Source organism: Lissotriton helveticus, chromosome 4_1 (genome assembly GCF_964261635.1).
Source record: "Lissotriton helveticus chromosome 4_1, aLisHel1.1, whole genome shotgun sequence".
NCBI classification, from domain to species: Eukaryota; Metazoa; Chordata; class Amphibia; order Caudata; family Salamandridae; genus Lissotriton; species Lissotriton helveticus.
This window is the reverse complement of record NC_136063.1, coordinates 1,595,526,221-1,595,549,138: the sequence shown is the minus strand read 5'-3', so window position 1 is coordinate 1,595,549,138 and position 22,918 is coordinate 1,595,526,221. Positions and strand designations below refer to the sequence as shown.

Sequence of the window (22,918 nt, the reverse complement as noted above, 5' to 3'; positions counted from 1 at the left end):
GAGAGTCATCTAAACTGAGGCCTGCATTAATTATGGCTAAGCTAACGTGAAATCTCTCTTTATACATGTGTAGATAATGTGCAGACTAATATAAATGTTAACAAAATAGGAAATAGTGACAGAGCCAGTGAAAATGTTTGTGTTACTTTACCATGTGTAGAGGACAGCAGTTACACCAAGTCAGAACAATTTCACAAATTTGCCCATATTGCTATGTGATATTATACAAACTGACTTAAAAGAGCACAACAGTCCTAAAATGCGTGTACAAGGCCAATAACCTACTTCCATTTGCTACCAGGATCATCTTGCAGACATTTGTAGCACCTAAATAGCCAGCATAAAAGAAATCTGATTCTCCAGCTCTGCAACAATCTAATTGAGTTTGCAAATCAGGCTTTTGAATAAGTTAATGATTGATATGTAAAACAACCTGAAAAAGAATAGCTTCTCTCACAGGTTCTCTGTGCCTTTGATCCAGCGGTTCAACAACAACAGATACTCCACCACCATATACTCACTTGGCCCATAATCTCAGAGTGCGTAAAACCGCTGGGGTCAAGTTTATAAATTTACAGTGTTCAAGATTAGTTATGCAAACCTCCTAACTAACCTTTCACTGAACAAAAAGTTCTTCCCTCTGGTCAATGGACCATTAGTTGAACTAGTTGATGGTGAAAATGACATAAATAATTATACTTTTATTTCAATGTAAATAACCACAAACTCGGAAAGATTTTTAAATCTTTATCTAAATTAAATGCATTTGAACCACTCAAAATTACAGTACAGTCACCATCATTCATAGGAGGGAAAATTAAATTAGATCATCAAACAAATATACCACGGACTTACTCAATGAACAATGTCTAAGGAAAGAGAGGATAGAGAGAAAAGAACATCTACAAATAACAAGAATTTTTATAGTTACCAAGAATGGTGTGAACAGGGCCGGCCCTAGGCATGTGCAAAGTGTGCACCTGCACAGGGCCGCCAAACCCCAGGGGCCGCTACGACGAGGATCGGAATCGGAATGATCACTGGCGGCCCCCTGGCAGGATTTGGCGGCCTCCGTGCAATCAGCAATGGCAGCGTGAGCGTTGTTGTTTTCAATGTCAGACTAGTTTCACTTTCCCAGCCAGCCAGCAGTTTGGGTCCCAGGGCCGTCAATCTTAGCCCTACTAATTACCAATGACGTGACGGCCCTGGCCTGGGACAGCCCCCGCGCGCTGTGCGCAGTGCGCAACTGTGCACCTGCTGCTCTTAGCCGCTCAGTGACGCGTCACGGTGGTCACACTCGAGTGAGATTCATTGAGAATAAAGAACAATACCAACGCCACCCGATCATCAGACAGAGAACACCTGTCCGTCACTCCGGCACTATCTCGACTCTTCCCAGAGTCCAACCCTTCAAATTTGGAACGGTGAGAGTGCGGGAAGCAATAGCATAGAGAAAACATGGCGCTGAATCTAAGGACAACATTATGGCACCTGCTGCCTATCCTGCTTCTTTGCCACTGCGGAGGCGGGCAGAAGAAAAAAGAGGTAGACTAGAAATCACCAGCTGATTCTTTTTTTTTTACATACATGCTCACGGCACAGTGTATAATGCATGACACGTTTCCAAGTCGAACAGGCAGCTATAATGATATATTGTAGGGGCGCTATTAATTTAAGCCGTAGATTTTATCAAGCAACAGTTATTTCATACCACATCCCAACATTGCATCTTGTGTGATTAAACAAATTACTCATTTGATCACACATAGTCATTCGTTTATCATACTAATGTCTGGGTCCACAGAGTTTGCACACCAATTGCACGTGGTTTCCTAGCATCCTGCTTCTCAAAATATATGGGTTGTTATTAGTTTGTTTCAACGTAGGGCTGTCAAATGAAAACTTGAGATTCACGGCGTATGTCCTGTATATGGCTTGCACAGTATTCTTCAAATATGTTAAGCAGTTTGCAAACACGAATTTGCATATCTCTTTGTTGTCACTTGTTGCCACTCACTCAGTCTCGTCCTGGTGTTTCATTTTTAAAGCTGCGCCCCGTTAAATACATTTCGAACTATATTTTAATTTATTCTTCAAACATTGGAATGTGTAGACTACACACTGATGGAATGTATAAAACAATGACAATTGTGCATGAACATTTTGATTGTGTATACAGTACCTGGGTGTTGCCACATTCATTCTACAGGTGGCTAGAAAGAATCTTTTGTTTGGTTTGCTTCGTTATTGTGGGATAAGATTTCATGATTCATGAGAGCAAACTATGTGTTTGCTATTTTATCAAGTCGACGATGGCTTGCTTGTCTTTCTTAGTCCTAGGCCAGTGCTCACATGAATCTGAAATTCTTTCATGTTGGATGCGAGTAGTTCTTCCTGTACTGTATTTTTGTCTTTGCATCGTACAAATTATGTTTTAGTTTTTTCATTCAATCAGTACTTCTCTTTAGAATTGAAAATATTATAAAAATAAAGGCACACACATTGTCTTTAATGATCTATAAGCCCTGTGCCCGAATCACAAAGGTATTTTAGGCTACAGACACAAATGTATCTATGTAAATACCACCACATACACCTGCCAGAAACTCGCAAATGGGTTCTTGTCAGGCGCACATGGATTTACTGCAGTCGATTTCTGTACCACAAGTGCAGAGGAATCTGTAGTAGTAAAGCCCTGGCAAGGGGCAGGAAATAGGTATGGCAAAGCGCACCATGCCTTCTAAGTTCCAGAACACATATACACTTCTATAATTGTGGACATTCACAAACTCAAGTCTGACACACACAGTTGGAATTTTAACACATGATGGTATACTGCAAATCTTTGTAAGATGAGATATTTACATCTTTATTTGAGATCTTGAATGAAATGTGGGACTAGCGTAATTGTTGAATTCTGTGCTTTCCTAATGTAGCACCGAAACATGGAGGTAATGAAAGAAGTCACTTGTCTATAACATTTTAATGACACTCAATGTTTTCACATGAACAAATATGTACTTTCATGGATTACGTAGCAGGGGCGGCCTTAGGCATGTGCAAGCTGTACAGGGCCACCACGCCAATATATATCCTTAATATAATAATCCTCTGAGGATGGATACATATTTGCGAGGCGGCCCCTGGCAGGGATTTGGCGGCCTCCAGCTCTGTTCCACTTCCAAACACTCTGACCCCCCCTTCTTCACTGGCCTCCGTGCTCCGCCCCGCCCGGACGCCCTCTTCCGGGGCCTCCTACCCATGCTCCCTGCCCAGGGCCACCATGAGCCTAGAGCCGCCCCTGGTGTGAAGATTAACCCCCTGGCTAAAGGGCTGGTAAGGGTCCCTGGGATAGTTCAGGTGACAAAGGCTTCAGGACAGGAATCAGGACAGGATAGATGACCTCTCTAGAATACCGACGGTTGCGTCGCACCCCTCTCTGACACTCTCTTCCTCCTCAAGATTCTTCGACGATCTTCTGTCTAACCCAATTAAATTAGGATAGCAAGTTCTGCATTTGGCTTCATCAGCATCTCACAGCATTCTCTCCAAGCATCAGCATCTTCCGCAGCAACAGCATCCTAAATTGCGCGCTCCTGCTCTGACTAACTAACTAAAGCTATCTCAATTATACCTTTTGTTCTGCATGTTCCACCCATTAATGTTTCAATATCGTAAAAATATCCGATTGGTCAGGCAAGGGGGGAAAGATCATCACGCCATGCTTACATGACATTAAATTCATTTAAACTATTGTTCACAAACCCATCCCCTTAATTTGTATTCAACATTTTTGTTCACACACGCATTCATGTTTTATTTGCAACAAAATTGTTTTCAGTCTCAATACAGGTTCTCATCATTGAACTTTTCACCGTCCGTTCCCAGGGCAGTACACTTTGCGAACTTGGCTTTAATTCAACATCCGAATCATCATTCCGGGTTACCTTTCAGTAGTCATGCGCAGTCGTCACATGACTCAGCTTACTTCAGTTATACATGAGACCCTTTCAGCCACACGTAGCGGTTGAGACGTACCTTGCCTCCCCGTGGCCGTTACAAACTGCTCTAGGTCCCTCGAGTCAAAATCAATACAGTGGAGTGTGTGCGCTGGGCGTGGGAGGGAATTCGCAAACACACAAGGGACAGTGGCCTGCATTGAACGGCAATGCAACTTGCGTACAATCCCTCCTTCCCACCTCTGCAGACGGCTGGCATGGCTCGCCGGGCTGCGACCCTAGGTATACAAACCAATGCTGACCTCTACCTTAACAGAAGCTTTCTCCCTCTCCCCGAGAACCCCACATCGCTTGACAAATTGATATATTATCAAATTAGACCAACCCGCAGAAACATTAACAGCACAATTCCAGACGCCCCCAAGTCAAATGCCGCATTTGAATACATCCGCATTGCTACATCAACGTACAACCTCATCACTAGGCTGGATGCACATACACTAGCAGCTTCCCCTATTGACACAGAGCGGGCTCGCTGTGCTTGGAGGCCGACCTAGCTGAAGGCCTTTCACCAACACAGTGGCAACACTGTTTTAACCAAACTATAAGACTCTCGCCCAACTACCAGCTGCGATTAAATCACTTCTTAGTTCTGCACCTGCTCTACCGCACCCCAATGGTGCTCCACAGAATTGGTCTGTCTGAGGACACAAGATGCGTGCGCTGGACAACAACTGCTGCAACGTTCACACCCCTGGCTTGATTATTCCCGAAGGTGGTGGAGTACTGTCAAGACGTGTGCAAAATTATCAGTGACATAACCTCTGACGTCATCATGCTGGACCCTCTCACCTGCCTATTAGGAAAAGTCCAGGACGTTCCCTGATGCCAGTTGCAGATAAACTGCAATGTTGCTGGTTCTGGCCAAGTGTCGGGTGGCGATACATCGGGGCTGCAGACCGGCGCCACAATCCAAACATTGGCTAGCAGATGCAGCATACTGCCAACACACACTTAAGTGAATATGGGGATTTAATGCCCATGGCGAACAGACCGCACAACATTTGGCCCCTCTGGTCTCTTACCTCCACCGATCATGTCTCAACACCAACAGCCCTGATCACAGACAAAACCACATACAGTGTCAGGCCCACCAACACACGACAAGATGGCGCCTTGCCTTATACATAAGTCAGAGAAATTGATTGCTAGCATGCTAATAAAAACTTTATGATTCTTGCCATTGTATAAAGGCCAATTAAAACTTCAATATCTAATGTATCTTGATGTCAAAGTGAATAACTGAATGGACAACTGTACCTTATTTTAATTACAATAAAGGTTTTTAAAATCCCCCAAAAAAGATCAAGCATTGTCAACTGCCAGTCCCCTGAAGAGATGTTTCCATGTTAAGTAAATTCCTTGGCATGGCCAGCTACTGTTCTAGATACATACAAGACTTGGCCACTATGCGTGCACCATTGGGAGACTTAACGAGAAAGAATGTTTAATTTCATCGGTCACGTGAATGTGAGTAAAGCTTCAAGGAACTTAAATAAGCTATTGAGAATGCTGCTGTAATGGCATACTTTGATCCAAAGCTTCATATAGAGATTATTGGTGACACTAGCCCAGTCAGATTAGGCACAATCCTTGCATTGCACAGCAGGTACCCAAATGCTTATGTTGTCACATATGCAAGCAAAAGTGTGTCCCAAACTGCACGTGCGCATTCACAGCCTGAGAAAGAAAGTTTAGCAGTGGTGTGGGCCTGTACACATTTCCACATATTCTTATATGGAAAGCCTTTCACACTGGTATCAGCTTATCAAGCATTGTTGACCATCTTTGACAATCCAAAGGCCAAGATACTTCCTCTCATTGAATGTTGCGGTCTACCCTTACAAGAATACAACTACACAATTGTGGACTGTCTAGGGAAAGAACAAAACCCTGCTGACTACTACTCAAGAGTGCCTCTACTGTGCCATGGTACTTCTTATGAGATGGCTGAAGAATAGATACATTTCATTGTGAAATCAAGCACACCAGCTGCCATTTCATTGGAGGAAATTGTCACTTCTATGAGTCAAGATGGTGACATATTAAAACTAAAATTCATTATTACACATCAGTCGTGGAATCAGCACACTCGCCTCTTACCAATGACAGTGAATACCAGAAGTTTAAAAAATGTCATAGATGAACTGTCTATTACTCAAGGATGTTTGAGAATTGTTATTCTAGAGAGTCTGCAACAACAGATAATTGAAGTGGCTCATGAAGGACATTGTGGAATCATTGCCACAAACTGAGCTATCTGAGCCTGGTTTCCTCAACTCAATGAGAAAGTTGAAAGAGAATGAAGGCCTGTCATTTTTGTAATTGCCTTTCATCGAAAACCACTCAACGCATCTTAAACATGTCAGAGTTCCCAAAACATGTATAGGAAAGAATTGTTGTTGACTTTTTCAGTTCTCTTGGCAATGCACATCACGTAATGGTGATTGTTGATTGATACTAATGTTTTCGTTCATAGAAGATCTGTTATCTATCACTCAAGAAAGAGTCATTGAGAGATTAGATGGCAACATCGCAACATGGTGTGTTCCTGGGATCTTAAAATCTGGCAATGGCCCACCTTTCAACAGTTGAGAATTCAGAGACTTTCTTAGTGATCTTAATCTGAAGCATCAGAAGAGCACACCTCTATGGCCAAAAGCAAATGGCCTTGTCAAACGTTTCATGAGAACTCTTAAGAAAGCTGTTCAGCATGCTGTTTTGGACAAACTCGACCTTAAAACTGTCTTGAATTCTGCTCTTCGAGCTTACTGTTCGACCTCACAATTGACCACAGGAGAAAGCCCTGCAACCTGGCTATTCAGGAGAGCCATGAAGACCAAGTTACCTCAATGGACTAACAAAAGATCAAATAGTGAGGACGAAACCTGCATAAAAGGATCATAAAAGGAAAATTAAAGCCTAAGCAGACAAGTGATGACATGCAAAAGATGTTACTTTCACTAAGGGGATCGAGTGCTTGTCCATCAGTCTAGAAAATGAAAATCTGATGTTGAGCCATTTCATGTTGTGACCAGCAAAGGACACATGGTGACTGCCTAACATCCTGGGAAGTCCATTAAGCGAGATTCCTGACATTTCAGACATGTGGCTCATTGATCTTCCGGCACTGATGTCAATGTAGAGACTGGGTCTGAAAGGAAAAATGAAAACCCCGTGACTGCTGCTGTTCCTGCATCACCAATGCAGATCACAGATACTTCTACCATATGTCCCCAGTTTCCGCAGACACGATCTGGACATGTGATCGAAGAGCTATGATTGAATATATATTAGTACAAAATGTAAAAACATTTTTTACAGAGGGGGAGATGTAGTGTTGTGGGAGTTAGCAATGATAGAATCCTCTTGGCTCCTGATGGATTCTGTAGAACTGTAATGTAAATGTTAGAGCCTCGTGAAGTTAATGCAGCTTTAGAATGTTGAGTTTGCGTTACACACAGATGAATAACAATGTTTAATACCAAGCTCTGTGCGTGGCATAGTCATTGGGGGGTGCCCAGGCTGGGAAGGATGCTGCATATGCCAACCTAACTCCAGTTTGGGCAATTATTTTCTTAGGTTAAACCAGATTCCCAACTGGCCCCAGAGAATTGTCCAGACTGTGTCCTGGTGCAGTGTGCTCATCCCAGGACTTATGCTTCTGTGTGAGTGCATATTTGGTGTGTGCTTTGCAATGAAAGCAGCAGCTTGCTGTGGAGGGAGACAAGGGACTCCTACTGTCCCATCCAGAAGGCTACCAACTCCTCTCTTCATGGACAATCAGTAATTGCTTTTGTCTGAGTTGTGTTCTGACTGAGAGCAGCTGGATGTTAAAAGTAAGCCATGAGACATAAATTGGCAGTGATTCTGCAGGTAAAGAAAAAATACACTCGGTAGATCTTTTGCTTTATGGACATGAGATAAACAACTTTTATGTATTCATTTTGATATGATCTTGAACTGTAACAAACATCTATCCAGTACACTAATAATAAACATTCATACAACACACATTATGGGTTTTGACACTAAATAATAAGTGTTCATAAAAATCCAAAGGAACCCATCAATCTTAGAAATATGAAAGGCTGAGCTGAAAACTGTCAGGTTTCAAACGTTTGCCAAGGAAGTTACATAGAACTGTTTGAAGTAGGCACATAATTCACTTAGAAGTGTTATTAGTATTGTAACTCAGGACCTGAACTGGAGACAGCTGCAGATTCTGGGGAGATTTCAACAAGTAGGCACACGGACCCGGACGGCGGATGGAGCGAGGAGTGAGAAGCGGACAGAGTGAAGAGTGAGGTGCGGGGAGCGGTTTTCAGATTCAGATCTTCCAGATCACCGCTGGCTTCTGGGTTGCTGCAGTACTGCAGTGAGCTGTGGTTGGTTTGCGGTTCACAGCTCCTGGCCCACAGCTAAACAGCAGCTGGTATCCACAGACGCCTAAGACGCTGCCAAATACACTGCCGCTGACAGCAAAACAATCCCTTCCCCAGGGCACCACCTCTGCAAACCATTCCACGGGCACAAGCTCAATCCAGCAACAAAAGTCGTTGGACATTCCATTGGACATCCTGCGGCAGCCTGGTACAGAAAGATTTTTTTGGCTGAACCCCGATTGTGGCAGACTGTAGGTGATCCAGGGAGTGTTTCAGTTTGGGGGTGAGCCCTGAGGCCAGGAGAGACAGCGAGCGCTCCACCATTAGTTGCTGGTAGCTAAGAGTGTGCCCGGGCGGTTCCATGGAAGCGGCCCTACTAGGTAGGGTGCGGCTTGTCGCAGCTCTGTTGGCCCAGCTCGCCGGGTTCCCTTAGAGCGACAGGGCAACAGGGCCAAATACAATAAGCACAGGATCACGATCTGGTCTAAGGAATGAGTATGTTGCTCAACAGGAAACCAATAGGCAACGGAAGCAGTAACGCACGCAGAGTTAAATATAGCATCACTGAGGGAAACTCAAGATACTATTGCACGGGCACTGTTATGGCAGTCCACCAAAATAGAAGTACTTATCGATTTACTTCAGTCAATTGCTCAGCACTTGGTGCACCAAGATGACAAGCTGGCCACAAAGCCAAATCAGCTCGCACAAACTCCTGTGTCCCTACAACACTGACAAGTGGGCAGTTTACCAGCAGTTTTAAATGACATTTTGGCACTAGCCAAGGGACATAGATAAACTCTTACCTTAGAACAAGTTACCCCAATATTATAAGAGGGGGAGATGGTGCAATTAGATACCTCAATACCTCATCTCCCTGAAGGGAACAAAACAACCCAGGATCCTCAGGCAGGACCAAGCGGCAGGAGTAACAAGAACATCCTCGAAGCCCTGCGGAACAAGGACTATGAGGTCGGAAAACGTGTAGCTCAAGTGGCAAAGGCGGGAGGTGCAGTGGCAGGGGCAGAAGCCCCAATGTCAAGGAGGGCCAAGAAAAAGCTGATGAAACAACAAAAAAAAACTCAAATTACACAAAGAAGATCTCTACTAGGAACAACACTGAACCTGGGCGAAAAGGAGCCTACCAACAACTCAAAACCACTCTTTCCCATTTTCAGTCTCAGAAAGTCAACTAAATTAAAAACGACAAGCATGGTACACATCAGGACAGGTGAGGGTGCAAGCCGACAGAACTCCCCTCCAGAGGAGGGCCCAAAATTAGCAGTCACCAGAGAAAAGGCCGTTCCGCAGGGAGACCGTAGGCACTCAAACAAGGGCCACCACCTTCTCTGACTCAGAGGCTCAATACAGTGCAATGCAACAGTCTAAATCGAATCAGATTGCGCAGCATGCTGATCAAATACGGGAAGGTCAGTCCATACGGGCAGTAGATAAATCACATGCAAGTGATACCCACAATAATCAACTAAATTTGGACAGCCTGAGACCCGCTCTGTGGAAGAACGTCTCAACCCCGTGCACCCTCAATACCAACAACGATCACACACTCTATGAGGTGCTGCTCACCCCCAGATACAATGCCAAAGGCTCTTATGATACCTTGAATAGGTCCAACATCCTACGGCCACTGGGTCACCTTGATTCATTGGCATGAATGACTTCAGAGAATATAGAGTGGGTAAAGTTCAGAACTCTGTAGAGGGATACACATTTGCTCTTCAGGGGGACCAAATAAAATTTTACATCGGGGCATTGAAAGCACCAGAAAAGATTCTTTAGGTCCGAGGTTTCCCTGTGGCATGTTAAACTGGACCAAGCCATACATCGTCTGACATTAGAGGCAGAGAGCATGCCCCACCATGAAATTCCATACTCTTCTTGGGCTAAAGCCGTGAAGCACCAAGTTCAGACTCCCTCCTTTGAACTGGATCAATCCTCACTCCAGGATAATTCTTTTACACTGCCGCTAAACAACTCATATACTCTCGGAAAGCCCAACCTTACATGCGCGATTCACTCTCGGCCCAAGCCAGAAGGAAAATGTAGTTTTTTTGTCTCACGGCCCTTAGGATTCAGGACTTCAACCCAAAATCGGCGTTACTAGACAAAAATGTTTCTTGTCGGTTATGTAATTACCACAGGGAATCCTGGATACACCTTTTATGGTGTTGCCCAAAACTAGCTGCGGATCGACATCGTCTGTTATGCCCAACTTTAAAAGCCAAGGGCTTCAGAACGTGCAGTGATCTTTCGGACTGGGGTTTTTCGGAAACAACTACTTGTCTACTGGCTAGATTCGGCAAGTTCATTCACCAAATAAGAACAGCACTCAACTCTCAGCAACAGGCTGCTGACCTTAGAGCTTCATCAGTCCAGTAATCACATCAGCTGGCGCCCCATCTATGGTGGAAGTTATTTAACTCAAGGTCCTGCAGCGTGGCTATACAGACTTTAAGAGAGAGTTGGTCTTCGAAGGGGGTTCAATCAGACTCGGTAATAATGATTGATGTATTTCATGTAAATAGGTTTTTTTCTTGTCTTACAGGTCAGAGCAAATGTTGGGATGATCTGGAGCACAAATATAATTTTTAACTTCTTGCAATGCAGTCTCTTTTAGGAGCATACTGCTAAAAACTGGGCCCATGCTGGCATGGTGCATTTTATTGTATTTTAGCTATTTAATGTGTTTTACTGTAAAGATTTTAAGTAATCCTACAGTTAATAAAGAATCAATTGACAAACAAAACTCAATGATTTAAGGAAATAAAGTGTTAACAAGCTAAGCAATCTTATATGAAATACAAATAATTGACCTGCATTTTACACGCTTCGCAATGCACCAGGTATGTCAACCTTCTGAGCTAAATGATGATTAAATCTGGTGACCATCAATTGTGCATAGCTCTTTCCAGTCGTTCCAGCAATTTGATCAAAAACCAGAGTTATCTTACCAGATCCTTTCAAGGTACACCAGCATCTCTGTGGGAGATGCCCTATTCCCATAAGCTATTTTAAAATTTGGGCTGCTTGTGCCTAAATAAGGAAAAATAACCAACTTCATTATCATATAGTTTCCCTAACAATTATTTTACGAATAAACAAAGCATAAAGTCATTGACTCCAACCCTTGTAACTTCACCCTTCAAATTCTTACTCATTTTCTGCCACTAACGTAGTATGTAATTGAGAGTGGTGGTCTCAAGGTGTCACAAGACCAGCCTCTCCTTGTATCAGTAACTTTCTTTGGCATTGTATGTCTATAATTGGTGTTCTGAGCTCAAGGCTCAACACGGCTGTGAGTGTCCTAGCAATGTTAGTCAGTTGCACTGGCGTAGCTAGGCCTTAGGCCGCCCGCGGTGGCCCCTGTATGTGCCGCCCGCAGCGGCCTAATTGAAGACTGGGGTTGGGGGAGGTTGTTACTGCCGATTTATGCAGCCTCGATAGCCGCAGGTAAGAGTGAGAGGGTTGGGGGGGGCAGGGTGCTGCTGATTCTTGCGGCCGCGACGGACACAGGTAAGAGCAGGGGGAGGGAGGCCGGCCTCCGCCCTAAAAACTTGTGCCGCTGGGGCAGCCTGCCCCCACCGCCCCCCCAGCTATGCCACTGGTCAGTTGCATTCAGAATTCACAGCTACTCAAAGGTCCCAGTCATGGGTGTATCCGGAATCACAATAAGCCCACCTTCTTAGCTTCAACATGTTCTCCACTTCAACTCATTTCATCTTGCCGATGAGCATGAATGCATTTGTACCCACCGCCGAGGATTAATTTCTACTGGTCCTGTCAGTGTGCCGCTCCGTTGCTGCTTCTGTCATTCATTCTGTATGGACGAGCGCTCCTTCCCTACTTGTGCTCCACTGCTCATTGGCATCTGCTTGGCCTGGTCTGCGGTTTCAAAGAAAAAGTCAAAGTACTGTTGCAGTTTGAATTTTGCTGTAGAAAAATTGAGCAATGTTGTTTTGACCATTGAATGTAATTCCATTTATGCATGCAAAGCCAAAGGCCCTTGGCACGAGATGATTATTGGTATTGTTCCCATTCAGGTCATGGCTGAATTGGGATCTCCAATAACCATATTGTCAGATGTCACCTTTTATGAAAATTGGAGTAATTGTGTTGTCCTCACCAATTTGATGTCAATCCAAAAGCTTTTGGCGAGACGGAGATTGAAATGCTTGGGTATTTTCATTCTACACTAGAATGTATAGGCAGACATACTTTCAGCAAAGTATATGTTGCTCTTAGAGGCAGAAATATTATTGGTTGGCAGGATTTGGCCAAAAAGGGTCTGTACCCTAAACCAGGTGCAGATCAACCTGTAGTTGTTGGTGATCTCCAGGCTGACTACTATGATCATAGTAATGAGCATAATGTGAATGTGGTTAATTTTTCCTTTTCATGGACCGATAGCATTCTTAGTTAATTTCCTTCAGTGTTCAGCAACAAAGTTGGTAATGTCATTGGTTTTGAGCACCAGAATTTCCTCAAACCTAATTCTCAATTGGCTGTGCATAAAGTATGCCCTTTACCATTAAACGCGAGGAAGGAGTTGGATGGTGTCCTGAAGAGTTTTTGTTCTGAGGCATCATCTCACCTTCCAATTCCTTCAAATGGGTTTCTCTCATAGTTGTATCATGCAAGAAGTCAGGAGAGGTCAGGTTGTGTGCTGACTTGCACTCATTCAATCATAACATTTTGGTGGTAAACATCCATTACAACACACTCATTACAACGCACTACCTTTACAACGCGTGACACTACAAAGCATGCCATTACAATGCATACCATTACAACGCATGCCATTACAACGCATTATAAGGTAAGTAATGGAGATTGTATTGTTTTAGGGTGGGTATGGGTTTTGGGGTACATAGGAATAGTAATGTTTACCCCTACACCATCCCACACTTTCCCTACTGTTGCAGTCACTAAAGTGGGAATAGTCATTTTTACCCCTAAACTATCCAACACTTACCCTACTGTTGCACTCACTGGAGAGGGAATAGTAATTGTTACCCCTACAATACCCAGCACATACCCTACTGTTGTCCTAAAAGTATTATGCGTTGTAATGGTACGCATTGTAATGGTATGCATTCTTATGGAATCCTTTGTAATAGTATTTTTTAAGAATGTGTTGCAATGGCATGCGTTGTAAAATTATGCGGTGTAATGGTAGTTGCGATGTAGAAACTACGTTGTAAAAGCATGTGTTGTAATTGTTTGCGTTGTAACACCATATATTCCATTTTGGTAGATTGCCATCCCCTTACCAAAATCCATGATCTTCTGGCTAATTCGTGTGAGGCAAAATAAATCCATAATAGACCTCAGGTCAGCAGACCATCAAACTCCACTATCCACTGAGGCACAAGAACTCACCACTTTTGTGACTCTGTTTGGTGCGTACAAGTGCCTCAGGCTACCCTTTGTATTAGTGTCCGCTGCCAGCGTATTCCAGAAATTGATGGACACACTACTGGAAGACATCCCTAAGGTACAAGCTTACCAGGGTGACATTCTGGTGTATGCTGGCAGTCGAGTAGAGCATGACAGCACTCTTCTCAGAATAATCGACATAGTTGACAAGTCGGGAATTACTGTTAGGCATGAAAAATACAAGTTTGATGTTCAGGAACTTGACTATTTCGGCCATACACTTTCAAATGAAGGTATCAAACCTACGTTTTCACTTATCAAGCCATCAGAAATTCCACATCACCTTAACATAGGGAAGCTCTTTGTTCCTTTCTAGGGCTTGCAGAATACGATGCCCGTTTTGTGCAGGGTTATGCCCAAATTGTAGAACCTCTGCAAGCACTTCTAAGGAAAGGTGTCAAAGTTTGTTTGGACAGACGACCTCCATACTGTCTTTGAACAAGTCAAGAAACTTATTGAAGAGTCTCCAGCTTTACATTCATTTCAGGATGTTCACAAATGTTTTGTGATGGTTGATGCCAGCCTTACGGGTCTTGGAGCAGTTTTAGGGCAGAGGGTTGCAGATAAAAAACACACTGTTGCCTTTGCCTCCAGGACCCTCCATCCAACAGAAACACAATACAGACCATCCAGTAGGAAGCCCTTTAGTGTGTGTGGCCCATTCAGAAATTTAGGTCATACATTTGGGGTCGAGAGTTTGAGCTTTGTTCTGATCAAAAGCCACTCATGCACATGATTAGTAACAGCGTGGTGATCAAAGCTTCTGCCAGATTGATAAGCTGGTTATCTAAACTTCAAGAGTATCATTTTATTATCAAGCACCTACCTAGCAGGAAGAATATCAGGGCAGATTGTCTGTCTAGGATGGCATTGGATGAAGAGCAAAATGAGACTGAAGATGTTGAATGTGTGGTGGCAGCTGTTGATGCTGTGTTAGAATGTGCACCTATTACGGAAAGTGAAAGGTGTACTGCTTATGCTATGAATGTGACTCTCTCTCAGGTCAAGGAATTTTTTGCTGGCAGCTGGCTTGAACGCAGGACTCTTTTTGAAAAGTTAAGGAATTTTGCAAATGTGAATGATTAATTGTCTGTTTTTCAAGACATGGTCATGCATCATGATCTCTTTGTTCTCCTAGAGGGCTTACACAGTGCAGTCATTTTGGCAGCCCATCAGGGACATTTAGAGGTCACAAAAACTTGTCAATGCTTAAAACAGTAATATTGGTGGCCTTCTCTAGAATCTCATATTATAACAATGATTGAAAAATTTGCTAAATGTTTGCTGTCGGACAAGCATTGGAGAACATGGTCTAAGTCACTTCAACCAGTCCAATTTCCACAGAATCCTTGCGACAAAGGGCCAGATGTATGACCTGTCAGACAGCGACTTGCAAATTGCGTCACTTTACGATTCCCAATGGGGTCGGAAAATGCAAGGCTCATGAATATTCATGAGCCACTCGCATTTTGCGACACCATTTGGGATGGCTGGCCCTCCCAGGGGTGGTGGTCTCCTGGGCTCAGCAGATCACCATGTCTAGGACTGCTTTTAAACTAAGCAGTTTTTTTTACATGCAGCCCGTTTTCCTAATGCGAATGCATTACCACCTACTTCAAGTAGGTGGTAAATTGCAAGTATTTTGCAACCCCAATTGCGGTCTCAAAACATTTGTACATAGCTATGGAGTCGCTATTTGGAAGGGAATACCCCTCCCAAATACTGAGTCTCAAAACAGTTTTTTGCGAGTAGCAATTTATTTGCGACTCGCAAAATACTGTTTGTACATGGGTCCATAGTTTTTAGCATGCGCAAATGGATCTAAGACCCATTTGCGCACACTAAAAAACAACGTACATCTGGCCCAAAGTGGGTATGGATTTTCCTGATCCCTAGGAAATATTTTCATCTAATAATCAGTAATTGATTTTGCTTGTTGATTATTATATCAAATGGATGTGCTATTGTTTTTGTGAGTGGGCCACTACTGATAATGTTATTACGTTTTTGTGAAATGCTTTTGCAGTGGAAGATTTACCCAAAACCATTGTCACCGATAATGGGACACATTTTGTTTCACAACTTATGTGTTCATTTCTTAAACTAAATAAGCATCTCCTGTCTAGGAGAGGTCCCTTAGTGCACAGCGCTTTGGCCACAAAACTGGCATTAAGTGTTCAACTGGATTTAAACAGTTGAACACTTTATGCCAGTTTTGTGGCCAAAGCGCTGTGCACTAAGGAACATCTCCTAGCCAGGAGATGCTTATTTAGTTTATTCTTACGCCACACTTCAAAGGATTGGAAAGTGATACCTTAGGAGCACACAACAATCAGTTTACCTTGTTTATTTGGATCTCATACAACAAAAGGCTCTGCGTGGCACAATAATTCTCTTGTTTCCAACTTCATTTCTTAAACAACATGATGTCCGTCATTTGAAAGTGGCATTGTATTCCCCTCTTCCAATGGTCTGGTGGACAGGGGAAACAAAATTGTGGAGGAGGGGATACAGGCTGCAATCTCATCTGGACAAGATTCTTAATACCAGTGTGGAATCTTTGGACACACTTAAATCCCGAGTACAGCAGAAACAAGCAGATATGAAAATACATTTTGATGCAGGGAAGCACTTTAAAGATCTACCGTTGCAGAAAGGAGACTGGGTGCTCATTAAAGTTCCAAGGAAGGTGGTGAAGAGCTGATCTAGATTTTCTTGACCAGTGGCCGTGATACAGGTGAGCAAAGGTCAGCTCTCTTTGATAACAAAGGATGGGGGAACACAAGGTTCCCTTGTTAAGATCACTAGTTCTCAAGCTGACATCATAAACAAACATAGAGTTGATAGCAGTGACCATTTTGAATGGTTTGATTGGTCTCAGACAGAGGTGCATCCGGAGTTATAGATGGGTCCTGTGACACCTGCATCTATTGCGGAGCAGCAAACTTTGTGAGCACTGGTACAAGTGAAATGTCTGAAGTGAGTGCAGTTTCAAAGATTATGTATTAGGATACATTTCCATTGTTTACGTTTTTTTTGGTTTGTTTCATTTACCGCTTTACTCTAGAAGTACATTTTCCCCCCGTATTCCTCTTTATTCATATGATTCTCATATTATCATTGTGGCAGTTCTCTTTTCTATAGTTTAGAGGGAAAATGTTGCAGTATGTATTTGCGAGTGGTGGCCTCGTGGTGTCACGAGACCACACTCTCCTTGTATCACTAATGTTCTAGTTCATTGTATGTATTTAATTGGTGTTCCACGCACGAGGCTGGACCGTGGCTGTGCGTGTCCTAGCAACGTTAGTCAGTTGCATTCGGGATTCACAGCTGCTGGACGGTCCCTGTCGTGGGTGGATCTGAAATCACAATAAACCCACCTTCTTCACTTCAACGTGTTCTCAGCTCCAACTGATTTCAGCCAGGCACCCCTAATTGTCCAATGGAAGGGCATCTATTAATTTTATTTGTTTATGACAGGCGTCAGCATCACGGATATTACGTTATGACGACTCACCCGATTTCATAATCAAATTGCCTTTGTTAGATTGAGTGTTGAAATACGGAAAGTTGGCACTCTTGCCTATGTGGACTTTAGGACTCGCAAGATAACAAGAATTGTTTGCTAATGTCATGATTATGCGCTGCCTACTTTACTACCCTTTTCTTTAGACAGAGATCCTCGGAGGATAAATCCATTGTGACTTGTGGTGTACGTTTCAGTGTTGCTTATTTCTCCAATCCCCAACAACGTTACAAACGTGTCCATACGGCACAAATAACTGCATAATGTGGCACTGGAAAGAGGTCCGTTTTGCCTTTTCCCGTTAAAAAAGAAAAACAAAGAGGCTATGACGCCCTTTGCACCGACTCAATTGTTTTTCCCAACAGTATCTTTGACAGCTTAGAACATCTCCCAGACTACCGGGGCTCAGGTAAGACTTATCAATTATCTGCACTTGAAATATTGATAGTTTCCAGGGTATATTGCCAACAAAGCCTTTCTTTGGGCTTTTACTAATTTATAATAATAAATGGTACGAATTACCTTGTACGATGATACCTAAATGTAAACGCCAGATGGCAGCGTTAGCTTAAAAATAATCTAGATCACTTTCTGTGTGAGAGGAGGTGACAACTGCTACATAGGTTCGACAAGTCTTTAGTTTTGTGGCATAAAGAGTGCCATATTTCAACTTCCAACTAAATAGACGAATGCTAGCTCATTATATTATGATTATGCGCCTTAGAGGAGGATTGCAGGTTTGAGGCATCCATGTCTAGTGTAATGTTTTCTGAGCTGGGAACTCAGAGACTTTGATCTATGTGTGTGGAATTGTATTGGATTGTTACACATGCCATGTATTTTAGCAAAACAGTATTTTCAGACCCAGTTTTCATTTTCCCTGAGATTTTCGTCATAATCTGAAACAAAAAATTTGCAATGCCATTTTCTTCTAATTATGCTGAAGTTTGAGTCAATACATGTGAGCTCGATTCACAAAACTTCTCTAGAAAGAAGACTCAAAAAAGTACTTCTAAGTTACATGTAGATTTCTGATTTTTCTTTTAGTGCAGAAAGAATTGCTGGAGTACTCTGATATTCACGAGTACTCAAATGCTATTTCCGCATATAGACATGATACAGGAAGGTGTACAATGCGAAGGAATATTTAACTTCCATTTTTAATTCTTTTATTCTTCCTTGGCAAAATATCTTTGACCGTAGAGAGAGCCTTTACCTGCATACCCTGGTACTATCAGAAGGTTATTGTAGCAGTGGTATGAACAGATCCAAACACAATGTAGAGTTAAAGATGTTTATTTAGAAACAGATAAATAGTCCATTAGAAAAGAGCATATCACGCACCTCCTTGGTCTTCGCCACCCGACTCCAACTGCCTTGGTTGCTGACAAAAAATAGACATGTTGAAACCTCTTCTGGAAAAGAAATTCTCCAAAATCAGTTTTCTCAAATTATTCCTTATGAATGGAGTTCCCAGGATAGTGAATCTACCCTGGTAACTATCCTGTATGTTGAAAAAAATCCAAGTGCTTTTTTTTTTTTTCAGGATCACATAGATCACTTGTGGGTGGACCCTGCCAGACCCTTTGCATTTTTTTCACTCCTTTACTCGCCATCACTTTCCCTTGCTCCATCCCCTTGACGGCTATGTTTTTTTCCTTTACTCAAGTCCTCTACCCCTGCCTACAGCCACCTATATCCCTATCTATACCCATGTTGATTGTCTCAGTCCCTTTCCCTATCAGTACTCTATTAACACTACCCCTACATATATTCTACTACCTTGACCTATACGTATTACCACTCTATACCTACTGCCTTTAATCCTACCTGTGCTCATGTGTACCTCTTCCCGTGCCCTAGTCAATACCTATACCCTGGCACATCCACCCTGTCAATACTGTAATATCTCTTAACCTAATTATACCCTAGTGTTCTTCTACCACCATCACCTATACCCCAGTGCCTCTAATCTACTCTTTACTTCTTCAAGTACCTTGTTCCCTCTGTCCCCTACCTATCCCGTAGTACCGCTGCCTATATTCTAACATCTCTATCCTTGCCTGTTCCCTAGTGTCTCTACCTCTGCTTAAACACTAGTACTTCAGTTCTAACCAGCTACACCCTGACACATTTACCACTGCCTCTGCCCACCTGTACTCCTTCCCGTACCCTACTTACTCTACTCCCTACCTATACCCTAACACTTCTACCTGACCCAATACCGTAGTACCCTACCTCTGTCACAGTTCATCTACAACTGCATATACCTTAGTACGGCTGCCTCTATCCATTCACCTATACATATACCACTGATTCTCCATTCCAAACCCTAGCCTAGTATCTCTACCCATACCTAGGCCCTAGTACCTATGGTTGTACTTATACCTTAGTATATGTACTTCTACTTGCATCCTATTACGTCGACCCCACCTAAATGTTCTTACCTCTGCCTTTACCAATGTTTAAACTTAACCCTACACTAGTTCATCTTAGCCTCTCCATACCATAGTACCTTTAACTATACACTAGTGCATCCGCCCACCCTATATACCAGAACTACACCCTGGTACGTCCACCCCAACCCATACCCTAATACCTACCTATATGTCTGCCTATAATCTTGAGCCTCTACTCCCACCTAAGCCAATGTGCCTATACCTACCTATACCCTAGCACACCTCTAGTCTGCTCCATTTACCTCTGTCCCCTTCTCACATTATTAGTTTTCTTGTCCCATTTCCTAAGCTTTTATTTGTGGAATGGTATCAAATTATTCCAGGGAACAGGTTTCCTTGTTTTGGAAATTAACCCAAATGATGTCTAACCAGTCCAAGGTCCTAACATTGGTAATGCTTATGTTGTTTTGTTTCCTAAAAATAAGCAAGAGCGGTTGATGCATGCACATACAAGTCAGCATCTATCCTTGTGTGGCAGTAGTATGTGACTGCGTGATGATAAACTCAACTTAATATTGGATACCAAACATGTACCAAACTAATTGTAATTTTCTTAAAAATAAGTGTGCTTTTGTTTGGGGGAACTGCGTTTGCTGTTCCAATAGAAAGATTATAAGTCACAATATTTTCATATAGTGCTGAAGTGGTGTTCGGGGCAATATAACTGCATTTCCACATACATGTTTAAAACTGATACTTGAATGATAACATCTTCTGCCATCTGAGATACAGGTGTCCGAGACTTAAACTCATTGACTGCTAAAACATGTAAAGTCTCTGTAACTTGAGTGATAGCAAAGCTGTAAAAACTATTTTGCTGTGTACCTCCTGAGATTGTGAGATTTGTGTCCTTTTATCTCTGCCCCTTTGAAGGAGATTGCCAATCAGATCACATGATTGGCATTCAACTTTGAAGGGGCAGGATGGGAATTTGGAAGGAAGTGAAATGCATAAAAGTAAGCAGAAGGTGTGACAAAAGACAGGCCTTGGGGCCCAACGTGGGAGAGGAAAACAGCACCGACCAGAGACTCAAAATTAGGTGTGATAAAGGCCGCTTTATTGGAATCAGGTGCACCTTAAACAATGAAAACCCTTGACCTGCGCCGTACAAAACTATACCTCACTAAATATGCAATTTCCTGACAAACCCCCCACCCCCTCCCCTAACTGGTTCCCCCAATCCAAATACAGTAAACAATTAGCAGAAACATCAATTTGCCTCTCCACCTGGCTAAATCCTTTATTATGCTTGACCTACCCCCCGATAATCCAACAACAGATCTCCTACACTTCCCCCATATATTAGGAAGAACCGCCCCAAAGGCAGAACATCACCCCACACCTGCTCCAGCGACACGACCAAACCCACAACCATCGAGCAAAAAACCAGATGCACCGGCCCCCAAGAAAACTCCTTCCGAAACCACCGCACACCACAAAACCCCTCCTACACCCTGAAAAAAAAAAACAATCACCCCTCTCCCCGCCCCCCACAGGCCCCACACTTGAAAACCCCCCCATCACCTGATTGAAAACACAGGGAGGGAGGGTGAGAAAATAATTACCTCCACCAAACCCCCGCCCTGCTGCTGTGTCACCAGCCACCAAAATGGTGACCTATAACACAAAATGTCCGGGTTTAAAGGGGGCCAGCCCAAAAGCAGCCCCAAACTAGCCCAACCCCAGCCTAAGGTTACTAACTAGCCCAAAACCAGTCCACGTACGGTGCTGGCTCTATCCCCCCCTCCCCCGGCCCCAAAACCCCCCGGGGGTGGCAGGCCTCCCGCTGGTCGGCCACCCCCCCCAAAGCCCTATTGGGGCCCAACATGGGAGAGGGGGGGGGGAGGAAAACAGCACCGACCAGACTCAAAATTAGGTGTGATAAAGGCTGCTTTATTGGAAGCAGGTGCACCTTAAACAATGAAAACCCTTGGCCTGCGCCGTACAAACTATACCTCACTAAATATGCAATTTCCTGACAAAGGCCCCACCCCCTCCCCTAACTGGTTCCCCCAATCCAAATACAGTAAACAATTAGCAGAAACGTCAATTTGCCTCTCCACCTGGCTAAATCCTTTATTATGCTTGACCTACCCCCGATAATCCAACAACAGATCTCCTACACTTCCCCCATATATTAGGAAGAACCGCCACTCGAAAGGCGTGCTAACGGCTTTCGAACCCCGCCTTAGGACTCCTGCAGTTCCGGGTATCTGCGCACCAATGCCCTGCCCCAGAGCCTCCCTCAAATGTAGCACCTAACTCCATTCTGTACAACAGGTGAAACCCCATCCTCCCTGAAAATCCACTGCCCCTTATCTAAGCTCCGGGTGCTCCATCCTTTCAACCGTCTATCTCCTCAAAAACGCTAATTTCCTTGTAAATTTCCTCCGGGTCCTATCAATGGCCGCTGGCCTCTCAGCCCCCCATCAACCCACCTGGGACCGAAACTCTGAACAAATGACCTGACACCCCGCCTACCCGCGCCGTATCTCTAACAGGTCCCTCTTCACTTGCTTAACCCACGCTAACCCTTTGCACGGTACCAAGCCCACGCCAGGCACACTCTCCCCTTTACCACTGCACAACAAAGCCTGCAACAACGCATGCCAGCTCATGCCCCTTTTCCTTGCCGCTGACAATGAAACAACCTGTCGTCCAATTCCAACCACTGATTCCGGTGCCTGACCCAGTCCCCCTTTTTGCCTGCTTTATCAATGAGTTCACCAACATAATTCTCCAGCGCCGCTGCAGTTGGCCCCGTCCCTGCACCTGAAAAGACACACATGTGAGAGGCGAGAAATGTCCTTTATGTCGTATGTTCACTTCCCACCCCCCGCAGCCTGACAGATGCCCACTAACAGTCCGACCTCCAGGGCCCGAGGCCCTCCCCAACACTGACGCGCAGCCTCCGTCGCCGCCCCAACTCAGACGGAATGCCTCCGTAACGCCTTCGGGTCCTCACCCATACACCATAGGGCATGCCGCAGGACCCCCAACACCTGTGCCGCATGCACCCTGCCACCTCCTTCTCGAATGAACCCCCCGCCCCACCTTCCCACAGCTGCCTCC

At 43.9% G+C, this 22,918-nt stretch overlaps 1 protein-coding gene across 3 annotated transcripts in view; it reads left to right on the top strand.

Annotated features, from left to right (window-relative positions):
• Positions 1 to 1,253: 1,253 nt before the first annotated feature.
• Positions 1,254 to 22,918, top strand: part of LOC144827613 (thioredoxin domain-containing protein 3-like) — a 311,179-nt gene continuing 289,514 nt past the window's right edge. The window contains exon 1 of one of the 3 annotated variants that reach the window (XM_078685858.1): positions 1,254 to 1,424. The gene's annotated coding sequence lies outside the window, so the exon portion shown is untranslated. Of the gene's footprint in view, positions 1,546 to 17,192; positions 17,797 to 22,918 lie in introns of those variants that run through there. The other 2 variants (XM_078685857.1, XM_078685856.1) reach the window with 2 other exon arrangements.